Raw genomic sequence first — 22209 nt, forward strand, 5'->3', positions numbered from 1 at the left:
TGGTTCGAATCTGGTAGGTCGGGTTTATTTTTTACAATATTAAGCTTTTTAATTTTTCCTTTGAAGAGCTAAAAAAAAATGCTGTTGCCGGGGATCGAACCCAGGTCTCCTGCGTGACAGGTGGGAATACTCACCACCAATGCTGCATAAAACGTTAGGCACCCCTTAGGCGCCGATTTTTTTACTTATTTTTTTTAATTTTTTTTTATTTTTAATAAAATTAAAAATTAAAATTTTTTAAGTTTAGTAATAAAACATAAGGTTTCCATAGTTGTTTCTTAGAAACTATTTACGAAAGTGGTTGTAAAATTGTTCAAAATATTATTTAAACCATCTAAATACATAAAAAACTCAAATTAAGAACTAAAGAGGCATTTTTTTGAGAAATTAGTGGACCAAACCGCCTATGGCTGTTTGCGGTGTATAGATCTCGAAAAAATACGCGATTTGAAAAAAAAATTTGACCAAATCAGACAACCGAGTCAAAAGTTATGCCTTCCAAAACTTTTTTGACATTTAAAAAAAAAAAAAAAAAATTCGCCGAACCGGCTGGTTAAGCGGTCTAGGCCATTCCTCGCGGCGGCGTCCCACCGCCCACCGCCTAGGCGCAATTTTTGCAACACTGCTCACCACTATACTACAACGACTCGCACTGCAGAACAGGACAGTCACATATTACTATTTAAGTAAACCCAATCCAATGTGACACCATGGTGCGTGTGGCCATGTAATTGCAACTGAAACTAGCATTTCATAGTCGGACAAAGTACCTGTTAGGTCCCCGTAGTGTAGCGTTTTGTTCAATTTAGTTATTGTACCTTTATTTCGTGTAATTTAGTCCATTTACTTTAAGATTTTGAACAATTAAGGACCATATTATCACCGATAATTTTTTCCGTTAAATTTGTCCACGGGGCATTCGAACTGCCATGTCAGATTTTGCGATATGGCATAAAAGAATATAAATCGGACAATAAAAATGTTAACAGCTCTGACCTTCGCTCAGTTGGTATAGTGGTGGACTGTAGTTGGACTAATCTAAATTGGAAATCCTTAAGTCGCTGGTTTGATTCCGGCAGGTTGGATTGATGTTCTACAATATTAAGCTTTTTAATTTTTCCTTTGAAGAGCTAAAAAAAAAAAAAAAAAAAAAAAAAAAGACACCGTTGCCGGGGATCGAACCCGAGTCTCCTGCGTGACAGGCGAGGATACTCACCACTATACTACAACGACTCGCGCGACAGAATAGGACAGTCACATATTACTATTTAAGTAAACCCAATCAAATATGGCACCACGGTTCGTGTGGTGATCTAATTGCAACTGAAACTAACATTTCATAGACGGCCAACGTACCTGTTAGGTCCCTGTACTGAAGCGTTTTGTTCAATTTAGTTATTGTACCTTTATTTTGTGTAATCAACTCCCCGGTACTTTAAGATTTAGAACAATTAAGGACAACATTAACACCGATAATTTTTTCCGTTAAGTTTTTTTTACGTGGCATTCGAACTGCCATGTCGGATTGTGCGATGTGGCATAAAAGAGTACAATAGGGACAAAAATATAGTTAATAGCTCTGACCTTAGCTTAGTTGGTAGAGCGGAGGACTGTAGTTTGATTACTCTAAATTGGAAATCCTTAGGGCGTTGGTTCAAATCCGGCAGGGCGGCTTTATTTTTTACAATATTAAGCTTTTTAATTTTTCCTTTGAAGAGCTAAAAAAAAAACGCTGTTGCCGGGGATCGAACCCAGGTCTCCCGCATGACAGGCGGGAATACTCACCACCAATGCTGCATAAAACGTTAAGCGCCCCCTAGGCGCCGATTTTTTTATATATTTTTATTTATTTTTTTTATTTTTAATAAAATTAAAAATTAAAATTTTTTAAGTTTAGTAATAAAACATAAGGTTTCCATAGTTGTTTCTTAGAAACTATTTACGAAAGTGGTTGTAAAATTGTTCAAAATATTGTTTAAACCATCTAAATACATAAAAAAAACTGAAATTAAGAACTAAAAGAGGCATTTTTTTGAGAAATTACTGGACCAAACCGCCTCTGGCTGTTTGCGGTGTATAGATCTCGAAAAAATACGCGATTTGAAAAAAATATTTGACCAAATCAGACAACCGAGTCAAAAGTTATGCCTTCCGAAACTTTTTTGACATTTAAAAAAAAAAAAAAAAAAATTCGCCGAACCGGCTGGTTAGGCGGTTTAGGCCATTCCTCGCGGCGGCCTCCCACCGCCCAGCGCCTAGGCGCAATTTTTGCAACACTGCTCACCACTATACTACAACGACTCGCACGGCAGAACAGGACAGTCACATATTACTATTTAAGTAAACTCAATCCAATGTGACACCATGGTGCGTGTGGCAATGTAATTGCAACTGAAACTAGCATTTCATAGTCGGACAAAGTACCTGTTAGGTCCCCGTAGTGTAGCGTTTTGTTCAATTTAGTTATTGTACCTTTATTTCGTGTAATTTAGTCCATTTACTTTAAGATTTTGAACAATTAAGGACCATATTATCACCGATAATTTTTTTCGTTAAATTTGTCCACGCGACATTCGAACTGCCATGTCAGATTGTGCGATATGGCATAAAAGAATATAAATCGGACAATAAAAATGTTAACAGCTCTGACCTTCGCTCAGTTGGTAGAGTGGTGGACTGTAGTTGGACTAATCTAAATTGGAAATCCTTAAGTTGCTGGTTTGATTCCGGCAGGTTGGATTGATGTTCTACAATATTAAGCTTTTTAATTTTTCCTTTGAAGAGCTAAAAAAAAAAAAAAAAAAAAAAAAAGACACCGTTGCCGGGGATCGAACCCGAGTCTCCCGCGTGACAGGCGAGGATACTCACCACTATACTACAACGACTTGCAAGGTAGAATAAGATAGTCACATATTACTATTTAAGTAAACCCAATCAAATGTGGCACCACGGTTCGTATGGTGATCTAATTGCAACTGAAACTAACATTTCATAGACGGACAACGTACCTGTTAGGTCCCTGTACTGAAACGTTTTGTTCAATTTAGTTATTGTACCTTTATTTTGTGTAATCTAGACCCGGTACTTTAAGATTTAGAACAATTAAGGACAACATTAACACCGATAATTTTTTCCGTTAAGTTTTTTTCTACGTGGCATTCGAACTGCCATGTCGGATTGTGCGATGTGGCATAAAAGATTACAATAGGGACAAAAACATAGTTAATAGCTTCGGCTCTAGCTCAGTTGGTAGAGCAGAGGACTGTAGTTTGATTAATCTAAATTGGAAATCCTTAGGTTGGTGGTTCGAATCCGGCAAGTCGGATTTATTTTTTACAATATTAAGCTTTTTAATTTTTCCTTTGAAGAGCTTAAAAAAAACGCTGTTGCAGGGGACCGAACCCAGGTCTCCCGCGTGACAGGCGGGAATACTCACCACCAATGCTGCATAAAACGTTAGGTGCCCCCTAGGCGCCGATTTTTTTACTTATTTTTTTTTATTTTTTTTATTTCTAATAAAATTAAAAATTAAAATTTTTTAAGTTTAGTAATAAAACATAAGGTTTCCATAGTTGTTTCTTAGAAACTATTTACGAAAGTGGTTGTAAAATTGTTCAAAATATTGTTTAAACCATCTAAATACATAAAAAACTAAAATTAAGAACTAAAAGAGGCATTTTTTTGAGAAATTAGTGGACCAAACCGCCTCCGGCTGTTTGCAGTGTATAGATCTCGAAAAAATACGCAATTTGAAAAAAAAATTGACCAAATCAGACAACCGAGTTAAAACTTTTTTGACATTTTCAAAAAAAAAAAAAAAATTTCGCCGAACCGGCCGGTTAGGCGGTCTAGGCCATTCCTCGTGGCGGCCTCCAACCGCCCACTGCCTAGGTGCGATTTTTGCAACACTGCTCACCACTATACTACAACGACTCGCACGGCAGAACAGGACAGTCACATATTACTATTTAAGTAAACCCAATCCAATGTTACACCATGGTGCGTGTGGCCCTGTAATTGCAACCGAAACTAGCATTTCATAGTCGGACATAGTACCTGTTAGGTCCCCATAGTGTAGCGTTTTGTTCAATTTAGTCATTGGACCTTTATTTCGTGTAATTTAGTCCATTTACTTTAAGATTTTGAACAATTAAGGACCATATTAACACCGATAATTTTTTCCGTTAAATTTGTCCACGCGGCATTCGAACTGCCATGTCAGATTGTGCGATATGGCATAAAAGAGTATAAATCGGACAATAAAAATGTTATTAGCTCTGACCTTCGCTCAGTTGGTAGAGTGGTGGACTGTAGTTGGACTTATCTAAATTTGAAATCCTTAGGTCGCTGGTTTGATTCCGGCAGGTTGGATTGATGTTCTACAATATTAAGCTTTTTAATTTTTCCTTTGAAGAGCTAAAAAAAAAAAAAAAAAAGACGTCGTTGCCGGGGATTGAACCCGAGTCTCCCACGTGACAAGCGAGGATACTCACCACTATACTACAATGACTCGCGCAGTAGAATAGGACAGTCACATATTACTATTTAAGTAAACCCAATCAAATGTGGCACCATGGTTCGTGTGGTGATCTAATTGCAACTGAAACTAACATTTCATAGTCGGACAACGTACCTGTTAGGTCCCTGTACTGAAGCGTTTTGTTCAATTTAGTTATTGTACCTTTATTTTGTGTAATCTAGTCCCCGTACTTTAAGATTTAGAACAATTAAGGACAACATTAACACCGATAATTTTTTCTGTTAAGTTTTTTTCTACGTGGCATTCGAACTGCCATGTTAGTGCGATGTGCCATCAAAGAGTACAATAGGGACAAAAATATAGTTAATAGCTCCGACCTTAGCTCAGTTGGTAGAGTGGTGGACTGTAGTTGGACTAATCTAAATTGGAAATCCTTAGGTCGCTGGTTTGATTCCGGCAGGTTGGATTGATGTTCTACAATATTAAGCTTTTTAATTTTTCCTTTGAAGAGGTAAAAAAAAAAAAAAAAAAAAAAAGACGCCGTTGTAAGGGATTGAACCCGGGTCTCCCACGTGATAGGCAAGGTTACTCACCACTATACTACAACGACTCGCACAACAGAATAGGACAGTCAAAAATTTCTATTCAAGTAAACCCAATCAAATGTGGCACCATGGTTCGTGTGGCGATTTAATTGCAACTGAAACTAACATTTCATAGTCGGACAAAGTACCTGTTTAGTCCCTGTACTGTAGCGTTTTGTTCAATTTAGTTATTGTACGTTTATTTTGTGTTATCTAGTCCCGGTACTTTAAGATTTAGAACAATTAAGCACAACATTAACACTGATAGTTTTTCCCGTTAAGTTTTTTTCTACGTGGCATTCGAACTGCCATGTCGGATTGTGCGATGTGGCATAAAAGAGTGCAATACGGACAAAAATATAGTTAATAGCTCCGACCTTAGCTCAGTTGGTGTAGCGGAGGACTGTAGTTTGATTAATTTAAATCTAAATTGGAAATCCTTAGGTCGCTGGTTCGAATCCGGTAGGTCGGATTGATATTTTACAATATTAAGCTTTTTAATTTTTCCTTTGAAGAGCTAAAAAAAAAATGCTGTTACCGGGGATCGAACCCAGGTCTCCCGCGTGACAGGCGGGAATACTCACCACCAATGCTGCATAAAACGTTAGGCGCCCCTTAAGCGCCGATTTTTTTACTTATTTTTTTTTTATTTTTTTTATTTTTAATAATATTAAAAATTAAAATTTTTTAAATTTAGTAATAAAACATAAGGTTTCCATAGTTGTTTCTTAGAAACTATTTACGAAAGTGGTTGTAAAATTGTTCAAAATATTGTTTTAACCATCTAAATACATAAAAAACTAAAATTAAGAACTAAAGAGGCATTTTTTTGAAAAATTATTGGAAATCCTTAGGTCGCTGGTTCGAATCCGGCAGGTCGGATTGATTTTTTACAATATTAAGCTTTTTAATTTTTCCTTTGAAGAGCTAAAAAAAAAAACGCTGTTGCCGGGGATCGAACCCAGGTCTCCCGCGTGACAGGCGGAAATACTCACCACCAATGCTGCATAAAACGTTTGGCGCCCCCTAGGCGCCGATTTATTTATTTATTTATTTTAATTTTTTTTTTATTTTTAATAAAATTAAAATTAAAATTTTTTAATTTTAGTAATAAAACATAAGGTTTCCATAGTTGTTTCTTAGAAACTATTTACGGAAGTGGTTGTAAAATTGTTCAAAATATTGTTTTAACCATCTAAATACATAAAAAACTAAAATTACGAACTAAAGAGGCATTTTTTTGAGAAATTAGTGGACCAAACCGCCTTCGGCTATTTGCGGTGTATAGATCTCGAAAAAATACGCGATTTGAAAAAAAAATTTGACCAAATCAGACAACCGAGTCAAAAGTTATGCCTTCCAAAACATTTTCGACATTTTCAAAAAATAAAAAACAAATTCGCCGAACCGGCCGGTTAGGCGGTCTAGGCCATTCCTCGCGGCGGCCTCCCACCGCCCAGCGCCTAGGCGCGATTTTTGCAACACTGCTCACCACTACACTACAACGACTCGCGCGGCAGTACAGGACAGTCACATATTACTATTTAAGTAAACCCAATCCAATGTGACACCATGGTGCGTGTGGCCATGTAATTGCAACTGAAACTAGCATTTCATAGTCGGACAAAGTACCTGTTAGGTCCCTGTACTGTAGCATTTTGTTCAATTTAGTTATTGTACCTTTATTTTGTGTAATCTAGTCCCGGTACTTTCAGATTTAGAACAATTAAGGACAACATTAACACCGATAATTTTTTCCGTTAAGTTTTTTTCTACGTGGCATTCGAACTACCATGTCGGATTGTGCGATGTGGCATAAAAGAGTACAATACGGTCAAAAATATAGTTAATTGCGCCGACCTTAGCTCAGTTAGTAGAGCGGAGGACTGTAGTTTGATTAATCTAAATTGGAAATCCTTAGGTCGCTGGTTCGAATCCGGCAGGTCGGATTGATTTTTTACAATATTAAGCTTTTTAATTTTTCCTTTGAAGAGCTAAAAAAAAAAAAAAACGTTGTTACCGGGGATTGAACCCAGGTCTCCCGCGTAACAGGCGGGAATACTCACCACCAATGCTGCAAAAAACATTAGGCGCCCCCTAGGCGCCGATTTATTTTTTATTTTTTTTTAATTTTTTTTTGTTTTTAATAAAATTAAAAATTAAAATTTTTTAAATTTAGTAATAAAACATAAGGTTTCCATAGTTGTTTCTTAGAAACTATTTACGAAAGTGGTTGTAAAATTGTTCAAAATATTGTTTTAACCATCTAAATACATAAAAAACTAAAATTAAGACTAAAGATGTTTTTTTTTGAGAAATTAGTGTACCAAACCGCCTTCGGCTATTTGCGGTGTATAGATCTCGAAAAAATACGCGATTGGAAAAAAAATTTTGACCAAATCAGACAACCGAGTCAAAATTTATGCCTTCCAAAACATTTTCGACATTTTCAAAAAATAAATATCAAATTCGCCGAACCGGCCGGTTAGGCGGTCTATGCCATTCCTCGCAGCGGCCTCCCACCGCCCAGCGCCTAGGCGCGATTTTTGCAACACTGCTCACCACTGCACTACAACGACTCGCGCGGCAGAACAGGACAGTCACATATTACTATTTAAGTAAACCCAATCCAATGTGACACCATGGTGCGTGTGGCCATGTAATTGCAACTGAAACTAGCATTTCATAGTCGGACAAAGTACCTGTTAGGTCCCCGTAGTGTAGCGTTTTGTTCAATTTAGTCATTGTACCTTTATTTCGTGTAATTTAGTCTATTTACGTTAAGATTTTGAACAATTAAGGACAATATTAACACCGATAATTTCTTCGGTTAAGTTTGTCCACGCGGCATTCGAACTGCCATGTCAGATTGTGCGATATGGCATAAAAGAGTATAATCGGACAAAAATAATGTTAACAGCTCTGACCTTAGCTCAGTTGGTAGAGTGGTGGACTGTAGTTAGACTAATCTAAATTGGAAATCCTTAGGTAGCTGGTTTGATTCCGGCAGGTTGGATTTATGTTTTACAATATTAAGCTTTTTAATTTTTCCTTTGAAGAGCTTAAAAAAAAAAAAAAAACACCGTTGTCGAGGATCGAACCCGAGTCTCCCGCGTGATAAGCGGGGTTACTCACCACTATATTACAACGACTCGCACAACAAAATAGGACAATCACATATTACTATTTAAGTAAACCCAATCAAATGTGGCATCATGGTTCGTGTGGCGATTTAATTGCAACTGAAACTAACATTTCATAGTCGGACAATGTACCTGTTAGGTACCTGTACTGTAGCGTTTTGTTCAATTTAGTTATTGTACCTTTATTTTGTGTAATCTAGTCCCGATACTTTAAGATTTAGAACAATTAAGGACAACATTAACACCGATAATTTTTTCCGTAAAGTTTTTTTCTACGTGGCATTCGAACTGCCATGTCAGATTGTGCGATGTGGCATAAAAGAGTACAATACGGACAAAAATATAGTTAATTGCTCCGACCTTAGCTCAGTTAGTAGAGCGGAGGACTGTAGTTTGATTAATCAAAATTGGAAATCCTTAAGTCGCTGGTTCGAATCCGGCAGGTCGGATTGATTTTTTACAATATTAAGCTTTTTAATTTTTCCTTTGAAGAGCTAAAAAAAAAAAAGTTGTTGCCGGGGATCGAACCCAGGTCTCCCGCGTGACAGGCGGGAATACTCACCACCAATGCGGCATAAAACGTTAGGCGCTGATTTATTTATTTATGTTTTTTAATTTTTGTTATTTTTAATAAAATTAAAAATTAAAATTTTTTAAATTTAGTAATAAAACATAAGGTTTCCTTAGTTGTTTCTTAGAAACTATTTACGAAAGTGGTTGTAAAATTGTTCAAAATATTGTTTTAACCATCTAAATACATAAAAAAACTAAAATTAAGAACTAAAGAGGCATTTTTTTGAGAAATTAGTGGACCAAACCGCCTACGGCTGTATGCGGTGTATAGATCTCGAAAAAATACGCGATTTGAAAAAAAAAATTTGACCAAATCAGACAACCGAGTCAAAAGTTATGCCTTCCAAAACATTTTCGACATTTTCAAAAAATAAAAAACAAATTCGCCGAACCGGCCGGTTAGGCGGTCTATGCCATTCCTCGCGGTGGCCTCCCACCGCCCAGCGCCTAGGCGCGATTTTTGCAACACTGCTCACCACTACACTACAACGACTCGCGCGGCAGAACAGGACAGTCACATATTACTATTTAAGTAAACCCAATCCAATGTGACACCATGGTGCGTGTGGCCATGTAATTGCAACTGAAACTAGCATTTCATAGTCGGACAAAGTACCTGTTAGGTCCCCGTAGTGTAGCGTTTTGTTCAATTTAGTCATTGTACCTTTATTTCGTGTAATTTAGTCTATTTACTTTAAGATTTTGAACAATTAAGGACAATATTAACACCGATAATTTCTTCGGTTAAGTTTGTCCACGCGGCATTCGAACTGCCATGTCAAATTGTGCGATATGGCATAAAAGAGTATAAATCGGACAAAAATAATGTTAACAGCTCTGACCTTAGCTCAGTTGGTAGAGTGGTGGACTGTAGTTGGACTAATCTAAATTGGAAATCCTTAGGTAGCTGGTTTGATTCCGGAAGGTGGAATTGATGTTCTACAATGTTAAGCTTTTTAATTTTTCCTTTGAAGAGCTTAAAAAAAAAAAAAAAAAAAAAAAAAACGCCGTTGCTGGGTATCGAACCCGAGTCTCCCGCGTGACAAGCAGGGATACTCACCACTATACTACAACAACTCACACAACAGAATAGGATAGTCACATATTACTATTTAAGTCAACCCAATCAAATGTGGCATCATGGTTCGTGTGGCGATCTAATTGCAACTGAAACTAACATTTCATAGTCGGACAAAGTACCTGTTAGGTCCCTGTACTGTAGCGTTTTGTTCAATTTAGTTATTGTACCTTTATTATGTGTAATCTAGTCCCGATACTTTAAGATTTAGAACAATTAAGGACAACATTAACACCGATAATTTTTTTCGTAAAGTTTTTTTCTACGTGGCATTCGAACTGCCATGTCGGATTGTGCGATGTGGCATAAAAGAGTACAATACGGACAAAAATATAGTTAATTGCTCCGACCTTAGCTCAGTTAGTAGAGCGGAGGACTGTTGTTTGATTAATCTAAATTGGAAATCCTTAGGTCGCTGGATCGAATCCGGCAGGTCGGATTGATTTTTTACAATATTAAGCTTCTTAATTTTTCCTTTGAAGATCTAAAAAAAAAAACGCTGTTGCCGGGGATCGAACCCAGGTCTCCCGCGTGACAGGCGGGAATACTCACCACCAATGCTGCATAAAACGTTAGGCGCCCCCTAGGCGCCGATATATTTATTTATTTTTTTTAATTTTTTTATGTTTAATAAAATAAAAAATTAAAATTTTTTAAATTTAGTAATAAAACATAAGGTTTCCATAGTTGTTTCTTAGAAACTATTTACGAAAGTGGTTGTAAAATTGTTCAAAATATTGTTTTAACCTTCTAAATACATAAAAAACTAAAATTAAGAACTAAAGAGGCATTTTTTTGAGAAATTAGTGGACCAAACCACCTTTAGCTGTTTGCGGTGTATAGATCTCAAAAAAATACGCGATTTGAAAAAAAAATTTGACCAAATCAGACAACCGAGTCAAAAGTTATGCCTTCTAAAACATTTTCGACATTTTCAAAAAATAAAAAACAAATTCGCCGAAACGGCCGGTTAGGCGGTCTATGCCATTCCTCGTGGCGGCCTCCTACCGCCCAGCGCCTAGGCGCGATTTTTGCAACACTGCTCACCACTACACTACAACGACTCGCACGGCAGAACAGGACAGTCACATATTACTATTTAAGTAAACCCAATCCAATGTGACACCATGGTGCGTGTGGCCATGTAATTGCAACTGAAACTAACATTTCATAGTCGGACAAAGTACCTGTTAGGTCCCTGTACTGTAGCGTTTTGTTCAATTTAGTTATTGTACCTTTATTATGTGTAATCTAGTCCCGATACTTTAAGATTTAGAACAATTAAGGACAACATTAACACCGATAATTTTTTCCGTAAAGTTTTTTTCTACGTGGCATTCGAACTGCCATGTCGGATTGTGCGATGTGGCATAAAAGAGTACAATACGGACAAAAATATCGTTAATTGCTCCGACCTTAGCTCAGTTAGTAGAGCGGAGGACTGTAGTTTGATTAATCTAAATTGGAAATCCTTAGGTCGCTGGTTCGAATCCGGCAGGTCGGATTGATTTTTTACAATATTAAGCTTCTTAATTTTTCCTTTGAAGAGCAAAAAAAAAAAACACTGTTGTCGGGGATCGAACCCAGGTCTCCCGCGTGACATGTGGGAATACTCACCACCAATGCTGCATAAAACGTTAGGCGCCCCCTAGGCGCCGATTTATTTATTTATTTTTTTTAATTTTTTTATTTTTAATAAAATTAAAAATTAAAATTTTTTAAATTTAGTAATAAAACATAAGGTTTCCATAGTTGTTTCTTAGAAACTATTTACGAAAGTGGTTGTAAAATTGTTCAAAATATTGTTTTAACCTTCTAAATACATAAAAAACTAAAATTAAGAACTAAAGAAGCATTTTTTTAAGAAATTAGTGGACCAAACCGCCTACGGCTGTTTGCGGTGTATAGATCTCGAAAAAGTACGCGATTTGAAAAAAAAATTTGACAAAATCAGACAACCGAGTCAACAGTTATGCCTTCCAAAACATTTTCGACATTTTCAAAAAAAAAAAAAAAAAAAACAAATTCGCCGAACCAGCCGGTTAGGCTTTCTATGCCATTCCTCGCGGCGGCCTCCCACAGCCCAGCGCCTAGGCGCGATTTTTGCAACACTGCTCACCACTATACTACAACGACTCGCGCGGCAGAACAGGACAGTCACATATTACTATTTAAGTAAACCCAATCCAATGTGACACCATGGTGCGTGTGGCCATGTAATTGCAACTGAAACTAGCATTTCTTAGTCGGACAAAGTACCTGTTAGGTCCCTGTACTGTAGCGTTTTGTTCAATTTAGTTATTGTACCTTTATTTTGTGTAATCTAGTCCCCGTACTTTAAGATTTAGAACAATTAAGGACAACATTAACACCGATAATTTTTTCCGTTAAGTTTTTTCCTACGTGGCATTTGAACTGCCATGTCGGATTGTGCGATGTGGCATAAAAGAGTACAATACGGACAAAAATATAGTTAATTGCTCCGACCTTAGCTCAGTTAGTAGAGCGGAGGACTGTAGTTTGATTAATCTAAATTGGAAATCCTTAGGTCGCTGGTTCGAATCCGGCAGGTCGGATTGATTTTTTACAATATTAAGCTTTTTAATTTTTCCTTTGAAGAGCTAAAAAAAAAAAACGCTGTTGCCGGGGATCGAACCCAGGTCTCCCGCGTGACAGGTGGGAATACCACCACCAATGCTGCATAAAATGTTAGGCACTCCCTAGGCGCCGATTTTTTTATTTATTTTTTTTATTTTTTTATTTTTAATAAAATTAAAAATTAAAATTTTTTAAATTTAGTAATAAAACATAAGGTTTCCATAGTTGTTTCTTAGAAACTATTTACGAAAGTGGTTGTAAAATTGTTCAAAATATTGTTTTAACCATCTAAATACATAAAAAACTAAAATTTAAAACTAAAGATGCATTTTTTTGAGAAATTAGTGGACCAAACCGCCTACGGCTGTTTGCGGTGTATAGATCTCGAAAAAATACGCGATTTGAAAAAAAAAAATTTGACAAAATCAGACAACCGAGTCAAAAGTTATGCCTTCCAAAACATTTTCGACATTTTCAAAAAAAAAAAAAAAACAAATTCGCCGAACCGGCCGGTTAGGCGGTCTATGCCATTCCTCACGGCGACCTCCCACCGCCCAGCGCTTAGGCGCGATTTTTGCAACACTGCTCACCACTATACTCCAACGACTCGCGCGGCAGAACAGGACAGTGACATATTACTATTTAAGTAAACCCAATCCAATGTGACACCATGTTGCGTGTGGCCATGTAATTGCAACTGAAACTAGCATTTCATAGTCGGACAAAGTACCTGTTAGGTCCCCGTAGTGTAGCGTTTTGTTCAATTTAGTCATTGTACCTTTATTTCGTGTATTTTAGTCTATTTACTTTAAGATTTTGAACAATTAAGGACAATATTAACACCGATAATTTCTTCCGTTAAGTTTGTCCACGCGGCATTCGAACTGCCATGTCAGATTGTGCGATATGGCATAAAAGAGTATAAATCGAACAAAAATAATGTTAACAGCTCTGACCTTAGCTCAGTTGGTACAGTGGTGGACTGTAGTTGGACTAATCTAAATTGGAAATCCTTAGGTCGCTGGTTTGATTCCGGCAGGTTGGATTGATGTTCTACAATATTAAGCTTTTAAATTTTTACTTTGAAGAGCTTAAAAAAAAAAACGCTGTTGCCGGGGATTGAACCCAAGTCTCCCGCGTGACAGGCGGGGATACTCACCACTATACTACAACGACTCGCGCAGCAAAACAGGACAGTCACATATTACTATTTAAGTAAACCCAATCCAATGTGACACCATGGTGCGTGTGGCCATGTAATTGCAACTGAAACTAGCATTTCATAGTCGGACAAAGTACCTGTTAGGTCCCCGTAGTGTAGCGTTTTGTTCAATTTAGTCATTGTACCTTTATTTCGTGTAATTTAGTCTATTTACTTTAAGATTTTGAAGAATTAAGGACAATATTAACACCGATAATTTCTTCCGTTACGTTTTTTTCTACGTGGCATTCGAACTGCCATGTCGGATTGTGCGATGTGGCATAAAAGAGTACAATACAGACAAAAATATTGTTAATTGCTCCGACAATAGCTCAGTTAGTAGAGCGTAGGACTGTAGTTTGATTAATCTAAATTGGAAATCCTTAGGTCGCTGGTTCGAATCCGGCAGGTCGGATTGATTTTTTACAATATTAAGCTTTTTAATTTTTCCTTTGAAGAGCTAAAAAAAAAACGTTGTTGCCGGGAATCGAACCCAGTTCTCCCGCGTGACAGGCAAGAATACTCACCACCAATGCTGCATAAAACGTTATGCACCCCCTAGGCGCCGATTTTTTTATTTATTTTTTTTAAATTTTGTTATTTTTAATAAAATTAAAAATTAAAATTTTTTAAGTTTTGTAATAAAACATAAGGTTTCCATAGGTTTTTCTTAGAAACTATTTACGAAAGTGGTTGTAAAATTGTTCAAAATATTGTTTTAATCATCTAAATACATAAAAAAAAAAACTAAAATTAAGAACTAAAGAGGCATTTTTTTGAGAAATTAGTGGACCAAACCGCCTACGGCTGTTTGCAGTGTATAGATCTCGAAAAAATACGCGATTTGAAAAAAAAAATTTGACCAAATCAGACAACCGACTCAAAAGTTATGCCTTCCAAAAAATTTTCGACATTTTCAAAAAAAAAAAATAAATTCGCCGAACCGGCCGGTTGGGCGGTCTATGCCATTCCTCGCGGCAGCCTCCCACCGCCCAGTGCCTAGGCGCGATTTTTGCAACACTGCTCACCACTATACTACAACGACTCGCGCGGCAGACTAGGACAGTCACATATTACCATTTAAGTAAACCCAATCCAATGTGACACCATGGTGTGTGTGGCCATGTAATTGCAACTGAAACTAGCATTTCATTGTTGGACAAAGTACCTGTTAGGTCCCCGTAGTGTAGCGTTTTGTTCAATTTAGTCATTGTACCTTTATTTCGTGTAATTTAGTCTATTTACTTTATGATTTTGAACAATTAAGGACAATATTATCACCGATAATATCTTCCGTTAAGTTTGTCCACGCGGCATTCGAACTGCCATGTCAGATTGTGCGATATGGCATAAATGAGTATAAATCGGACAAAAATAATGTTAACAGCTCTGACCTTAGCTCCGTTGGTAGAGTGGTGGACTGTAGTTGGACTAATCTAAATTGGAAATCCTTAGGTCGCTGGTTTGATTCCGGCAGGTTGGATTGATGTTCTAGAATATTAAGCTTTTAAATTTTTCCTTTGAAGAGCTTAAACAAAAAAAAAAAAAAAAAAGACGCCATTGCCGGGGATCGAACCTGAGTCTCCCGCATGACAGGCGGGGATACTCACCACAATACTACAACGACTCACCCAACAGAATAGGACAGTCACATATTACTATTTAAGTAAACCCAATCAAATGTGGCATCATGGTTCGTGTGGCGATCTAATTGCAACTGAAACTAACATTTCATAGTCGGACAAAGTACCTGTTAGGTCCCTGTACTGTAGCGTTTTGTTCAATTTAGTTATTGTACCTTTATTTTGTGTAATCTAGTCCCGATACTTTAAGATTTAGAACAATTAAGGACAACATTAACACCGATAATTTTTTCCGTTAAGTTTTTTTCTACATGGCATTCAAACTGCCATGTCGGATTGTGCGATGTGGAATAAAAGAGTACAATACGGACAAAAATATAGTTAATTGCTCCGACCTTAGCTCAGTTAGTAGAGCGGAGGACTGTAGTTTGATTAATCTAAATTGGAAATCCTTAGGTCGCTGGTTCGAATCCGGCAGGTCGGATTGATTTTTTACAATTGTTAGGAATATATTGTAAATTTTGATGAGCCGAATGTATTTTTGAAAAATCAAGTAGTCCCCAATTTTATTCTATTTGAGTCAGTCCTTGTCTACGGAGTATGGTGCACCTATATCCTGCAACCCATGTACAAGTCTGGAAAATCATATTTTGATTTTCGATGTTAAGCGGGATTATAGCTTAACATAATTATGTTGCAGAAAAGTTACCAAGAACCATGCTAGAGGAGTTGGAAGAAATGCGTTTGAGCTAAGCCAAGTAATCTTTAGTTCGAATCTCAAGTGAAGCAAATTTTAAGCTTGCTTTGGAGACTAGCTTGGACCGTATGAGAGACTAGCTTCACGTATTGGAGACTAGCTTGGATCGTATGAGAGACTAGCTTGAACCGTATAACCGTATGAGAGACTAGCTCAATGTATACGAAGACCGTATGGGAGACTAGCTTGAACCGTATAATCGTATGAGAGACTAGCTCAATGTATACGAAGACCGTATGGGAGACTAGCTTGGACCGTATAACCGTATGAAGACTAGCTAAAATAGAGACTAGCTAAGGAAAATGCACAAGTCTCACAGAAGCCATGCACCATATGGAGAAACATACCAAGTATGGTGGACTAAGCTTGAAATTCGAAACAGAGCATCTCACCATGAACAACAGTGGAGTTTTATATTTTCATCTGAACATCAAGTTTTTACGGTGGAACCGGAGACGCTCAAAGAAGGCTGATTTGCGGAGAAATAATTTTATACTCAAGCAAGAATCAGCAGTTAAATTATTTGATCAACTTGACATGTCAGAGCATTTATGAAGGAGAAGAAAATCAAGCACGCCGCGCCGAACTTATTCAAATTATGGAGGCAACAAAATTCAAGATATGGCAACGGGCAAATTATTCAAATCATCTGACAAAAAGGAGAAATGACATCTACCTACAATTGCAGATCAAGTTGACAAAATTATCAGATCAACTACAATTCAAAATGGACGATCAAGATCGAAAGTTGATCAACGGGCAAATAGCTTTCTTTGGCTATAAAATGCCCAAGCAGACTTGAAGACAAACGGGGACTTGAACACGGCTGAAAATTGAGATATACAAGCAAGAGAAAAGCAAGCAATATTTATATCAGCCAAGAAGTGATATATTGAGCATACACGATAAAATTCAAGTCTGAGTGAGAGAGAAATTTTATTTCTTTGTAATATTCTCTACTGAGTGTAGAAAGAGGGCGGAGTAACTAGAGAGAGTGAAAAACCCTGGTTGAGTGTAGCTTTGTGCGTAGCACTCGTGGTGAAGGGCAGAGTAACAAGAGGAGCTTGTGAAAACCCTTGGAGGACGTAGCTTTGTGCGTAGTTCTCGTGGTGTAGGAGTACAGCTTGGTGCGAAGTACTCGGGAAGGCGGAGTAACAAGAGGAGCTTGCGAAAAACCTTGGATGAGTGTAGCTTTGTGCGAAGCACTCGGAGAAGTGTCGGTGGACACTTAATTCACTATTGTATCTGGGTGATCGAAGAATAGTGAATTTCCTCCTTGAAGTGAAAGGAGAAGATTGGACTAGGAGGATTACACCACCTCTGAACCACTATAAATCTCTCTCTCTATTTACTTACTGCTCATATATTTTGTGCATGTTTTTTCTAACTGCGAACTAACCCGATTACGATTTATCGCGTATCTTTATCTGTCTGGGTTTGATAGTTCCCACGTTTGCATGCGAGCCAAACTTTGCGTACATTATATTTGAACCATATTAAGTGTTTCTAACGTATTGCATGTTTAGAATCTCTCTTTGAGCATCACACTATTAAGCATAACACTATACCGCTACCTATTCCGCTGCACACTCTAAGTTGTTTATCTTGATGATGCTTGTTACTTAGAGTTGATATAATTAAAGTGTTATTTGCCTTGTGTGTTTTGCGAAAGAATTTGAAAAGTTAGAGAAGTCTATTCACCCCCCCCCCCCCCCTCTAGACTTCTCGCCACCCATTCGGGACCAACAAGTGGTATCAGAGCGGTTGTCTATTTGAGTCAATTTTGACTGCTAGATAGATCTCAAAATCTTCAAGATGAAGAGAGATATGGCTCTTGCTCAAAATTTGCTTTTCTCACTTGATAAATTTGATGATTGGAAAATACGTATGCAGGTGCACTTATCTGCGTTGAATGATGAAATGTGGGAAGTCATCGCAAATGGTCCTATCCAAATTATGGAAGCCAATACTGCTACTCCACGAGATCCAGATGCTCCACGATATATTCCAAAGCCAAAAATGGAGTGGACAAAGGAAGATAGAGGGCGAAATAATTTGGACAACATTGCCAAAGATATTTTGTTCAAAGCGGTCGATGACACCATATTCCCAAAGATTCGAAAGTGCACCACAGCAAAAGAAATATGGGATACACTTATCGGAATCGGTGAAGGCGATGAACAAGAAAAAGACAACAAACTAACCATTGCCATGAAGAGGTTCGAAGATTTCAAAATGTTACCGAACGAAAGCATCACCGACATGGAAGCTCGATTGATCAAAATTCTTGGAGAAATCACAGATCTGGGAAAGACCATTACCCAGAAAGAAATATCGCTCAAAGTGTTACGCGGACTACCTACAAATTGGGATATGAAGGTGACCGCAATGCGCGATCATAGAGATCTAAGGACATTATCTACGGATAAACTCTTTAGTGATCTTAAGGCGTATGAGTTCGAAATGAAGACACGAGTCGAGGAAGAACGCGATGAACGAACATCCGCATTAATGGCCGATCAACCGTCTACATCAAGGTCAGTAGGAAATAATGATTTTTTATCTGACGAACAATTTTCTCTATTTGTTAGAAAATTCAGGAAGTTCATGCGAAAGAACAAAGGATCACCACAAGCAAGTTTCTTTCGAGAAAATAGAAGATCAAGAAAGGAACCGATCGAAGATAACACAAATCTGTGTTATAATTGTAGAAAACCTGGACATTTTATGGTAGAATGTCCACACCCCAAGGTAAGCAAAAATTCGAATGCTACTAACCCTTCACAAGAAGAATACAAGTCAAAGGAAAAGAGATTAAAGAAGGACAAACGAAAGGCGTTGATAAGTGATCCGCTAGAAGCAAGTGAATCTGGAGATTCATCTAATGATGAAAGTGATTCCTCACAAGAAGATACGGCGCTACTGTGCTTAGTTGGAAAATCATTCGAACATAAAGAATGTTTAATGGCGCGTGAAATCGACGAAGAGGTATCTTCTAGCTCTTTTAGTTCTTTTAGTTCCGTTGACACCTCTTTCGAGACTCAAGAATCATTTCAAAGTCTCATGGAAGATTGTCAAAAAGTCATGGACACTCATACTCAAATCATAGAGCGCAATAATTCATTAATTCTTGAAAAGGAAGAAATGGCGCAAAAATTGCAAAATGCTCTAAATGAAATGAGTAAATTGAAAGCCGAAAATATTCGACTTCAAGAAGAGTGCAAAGCTAGAGAGGTTAGAGAACATAACCTTCGGGAAGTCATTGCATCATTTATGCATTCATCCAAAATAATGGATAAAATGGTAAACATGCAAAAACCCGCTGGAGATAAAGCCGGACTGGGCTACGATCCATCATGTTCTAAAACCCCTCAAAAGTTGACTAATTCTACTACTACTTTAATCAATAAAGTTCCAGTGGTAAAATTTGTAAAAAGTCAACATAGCACAATGAGACAAGGAGTTGGAAACAAAATTAATGCCCAGAAAGTTGTTGCTAGGCCGAAACAACACAGTGACATTTTGGCAAGACAACAAAATTTTAAAAGGCAAAAATTTGTATCTCAAAGGAGAACCAACGAGTCTAGTGCAACAAAACCTCATAGGAATATGGGAAGAATTCCGAGAATTGGGGCTGGGAGATTATATCCCTCAGAAGAAGATTGGTCGCTTGAACATAAACCATGGACCAAGTCCAGATTTAATTTGTTTCATAGAGTCAAGCAACTATCAGCTTCCCAACCCGCACCGAATCATTATTCGAAAGTGCGTTATGATTATAATGTTTTTAATGGTTACAAATCACCTACTCTTGGATCAGTGGGATCTAGGTGGATTTGGATGCCAAAAATTACTAACGCAAAAGGACCCAAACAAGTGTGGGTACCTAAAAATAATTAATCTGTTTTGCAGGAAATTTGGTATTTCGATAGCGGATGCTCTCGACACATGACCGGCAATAAAGCTAGTGTTCGGTGGAAACGATCGATATGGAATGACAAAAGGAACCGGCGCAATTGTGAAAAATGGTCTACGAATTGATGACGTATCTTATGTCGAAGGATTAAAATTTAACTTGTTTAGTACAAGTCAATTTTGCGACAAAGGATATCTCGTAGAATTTTACAAAGGCAAATGTCAAGTCAAGAACGAATCCACGAATGAAGTCGTACTCGCCGGATCAAGAAAGAAAAACATGTATGTAGTGGATTGGAGTACAACGAAGGAATCCGTATGCTTGATGGCAAATAATTCGAATGAAGTTTGTTGGGAATGGCACAGAAGGCTAAATCATTTGAATTTCAAAACCATCAACAAGCTTGCAAGGAATAATCTAGTTGAAGGACTACCCAACATTGTGTTCAAGAAAAATCAAATTTGTGATGCATGCCAGAAAGGAAAACAAATCAAAGCATCATTCAAAGTCAAAGCTCAAGAGTCAACATCAAGACCCTTAAGTCTACTGCACATGGATTTATTTGGTCCAGTAGACCCAGTAAGTATAAGTGGTAAGAAATATACTTTGGTTGTTGTTGATGATTTTTCTAGGTACACATGGACAATATTCATCAAGAAAAAGGATGAAGTCTTATCAAAGTTGTCGGAGCTATTAAAGCTACTACAAGTCGAAAAAGACATGAAGATTGCAACAATACAAACCGATCGAGGAACAGAGTTCGTGAACAGAGTGATTCAATCGTATTGCAATTCACAAGGAATTTTACATCAATTATCCGCCGCAACAAAATGGTGTAGCTGAAAGAAGAAATCGAACGCTCAAAGAAGCCGCACGAGTCATGATAACGGCCGCCGGACTACCAAAAAGATTTTGGGCAGAAGCTATCAACACGGCGTGTTATACTCAAAATCGAAGTCTAATCCACAAGTCCTATAACAAAACACTATATGAATTATGGAAAGGGAGAAAACCCAATCTCACCTATTTTCATACATTTGGTTGTAAATGTTTTGTACTTGTTAATGGAAAGTCTCAATTAAAGACTTTTGACGAACGTGCGAACGAAGGAATATTTTTGGGATATTCATCCACCAGCAAAGCGTACAGAATATTCAACAAATCAACAATGGTGGTAGAAGAATCAATTCATGTTGTGTTCGACGAGAATCACGACAAAAATGGCAAAAATGGTGAAGGTAATTGTGATTTGAATAATTCTAATGAGTTGTTCGAAGATGATGTGTTGCAGGAAGTAGAAGAATCAAGTGACATGGGTATTCACCAATTTGAGGCAATATGCAATGAGGAACCCGAAATGTCACGCATGCCTGTTGCACCCGAAATTGCACAAGAAGAAATTCCAGTAGTTGAAACCGAAGAAGCATCCGTCAATAATACACAACAAGTGGAATCACATCAAGAAGGAAACTCTGAGAATCCAACAAATTTCCAACCAAATCGGAAATGGCTAAGAAGTCACACACATGACTTAGTCATTGGAGATCCAAGTGACGGAGTAAAAACGCGATCATCTACTAGGAATCAACAACAAGATGCAATGTTCTCATGCTTTCTATTACAACTGGAACCAAAAGAAATTGATGAAGCTTTAGCCGATCCAAGTTGGATAGATGCCATGCAAGAGGAATTAGATCAATTCAAGCGCAACGACGTATGGAAACTTGTTCCAAGACCAACACACCAAAATGTAATTGGCACTAAATGGGTCTTTAGGAACAAAGCAAACGAAAACGGCGTCATTGTTAGGAATAAAGCAAGATTAGTCGCGAAGGGGTATTCACAAGAAGAAGGCATTGATTTTGATGAGACATTCGCCCCCGTCGCACGACTCGAAGCAATCCGGATATTCCTAGCATACGCAGTGCACAAGAATTTCGTGGTATATCAAATGGACGTAAAGAGCGCATTTCTTAATGGCTTACTTGAAGAAGAAGTTTACGTCGAACAACCACCCGGTTTTGAGGTAAAAGACGTTGGTGATCAAGTCTACAAATTAAAGAAGGCATTGTATGGGTTAAAACAAGCTCCGCGAGCTTGGTACGACACCTTGTCAATGTTCTTAATTAGTTGTGGATTCACCAAAGGTCTAGTCGATAAAACCCTCTTTAGAATTCAAGAAAATAATCACATTTTATTAGTACAAATTTATGTTGATGATATTATTTTTGGAAGTACTGATAAATCTTTATGTGAGAAATTTTCTAAGCTCATGCAGAATAGGTTCGAGATGAGT

The 22209-nt window shown here is 37.5% G+C and overlaps 7 non-coding genes across 7 annotated transcripts; 6 read left to right on the forward strand and 1 right to left on the reverse strand.

Annotated features, from left to right (window-relative positions):
- Positions 1 to 2813: 2813 nt before the first annotated feature.
- On the reverse strand, positions 2814 to 2885 carry TRNAD-GUC. The gene has a single exon. It is a non-coding gene; the product is annotated as a tRNA-Asp (tRNA).
- A 4034-nt stretch (positions 2886 to 6919) lies between these two features.
- Positions 6920 to 7013, forward strand: TRNAY-GUA. The gene is made up of 2 exons: positions 6920 to 6956; positions 6978 to 7013. It is a non-coding gene; the product is annotated as a tRNA-Tyr (tRNA).
- Positions 7014 to 8562: 1549 nt separating this feature from the next.
- TRNAY-GUA lies at positions 8563 to 8656 on the forward strand. Its single transcript has 2 exons — positions 8563 to 8599; positions 8621 to 8656. It is a non-coding gene; the product is annotated as a tRNA-Tyr (tRNA).
- Positions 8657 to 10203: 1547 nt separating this feature from the next.
- TRNAN-GUU lies at positions 10204 to 10297 on the forward strand. Its single transcript has 2 exons — positions 10204 to 10240; positions 10262 to 10297. It is a non-coding gene; the product is annotated as a tRNA-Asn (tRNA).
- Positions 10298 to 11268: 971 nt separating this feature from the next.
- Positions 11269 to 11362, forward strand: TRNAY-GUA. The gene is made up of 2 exons: positions 11269 to 11305; positions 11327 to 11362. It is a non-coding gene; the product is annotated as a tRNA-Tyr (tRNA).
- Positions 11363 to 12340: 978 nt separating this feature from the next.
- TRNAY-GUA lies at positions 12341 to 12434 on the forward strand. The gene is made up of 2 exons: positions 12341 to 12377; positions 12399 to 12434. It is a non-coding gene; the product is annotated as a tRNA-Tyr (tRNA).
- A 3196-nt stretch (positions 12435 to 15630) lies between these two features.
- Positions 15631 to 15724, forward strand: TRNAY-GUA. Its single transcript has 2 exons — positions 15631 to 15667; positions 15689 to 15724. It is a non-coding gene; the product is annotated as a tRNA-Tyr (tRNA).
- Positions 15725 to 22209: the final 6485 nt, after the last annotated feature.

This window comes from Ipomoea nil, unplaced genomic scaffold (assembly GCF_001879475.1).
Source record: "Ipomoea nil cultivar Tokyo-kokei standard unplaced genomic scaffold, Asagao_1.1 scaffold3056, whole genome shotgun sequence".
Classification (NCBI taxonomy): domain Eukaryota; kingdom Viridiplantae; phylum Streptophyta; class Magnoliopsida; order Solanales; family Convolvulaceae; genus Ipomoea; species Ipomoea nil.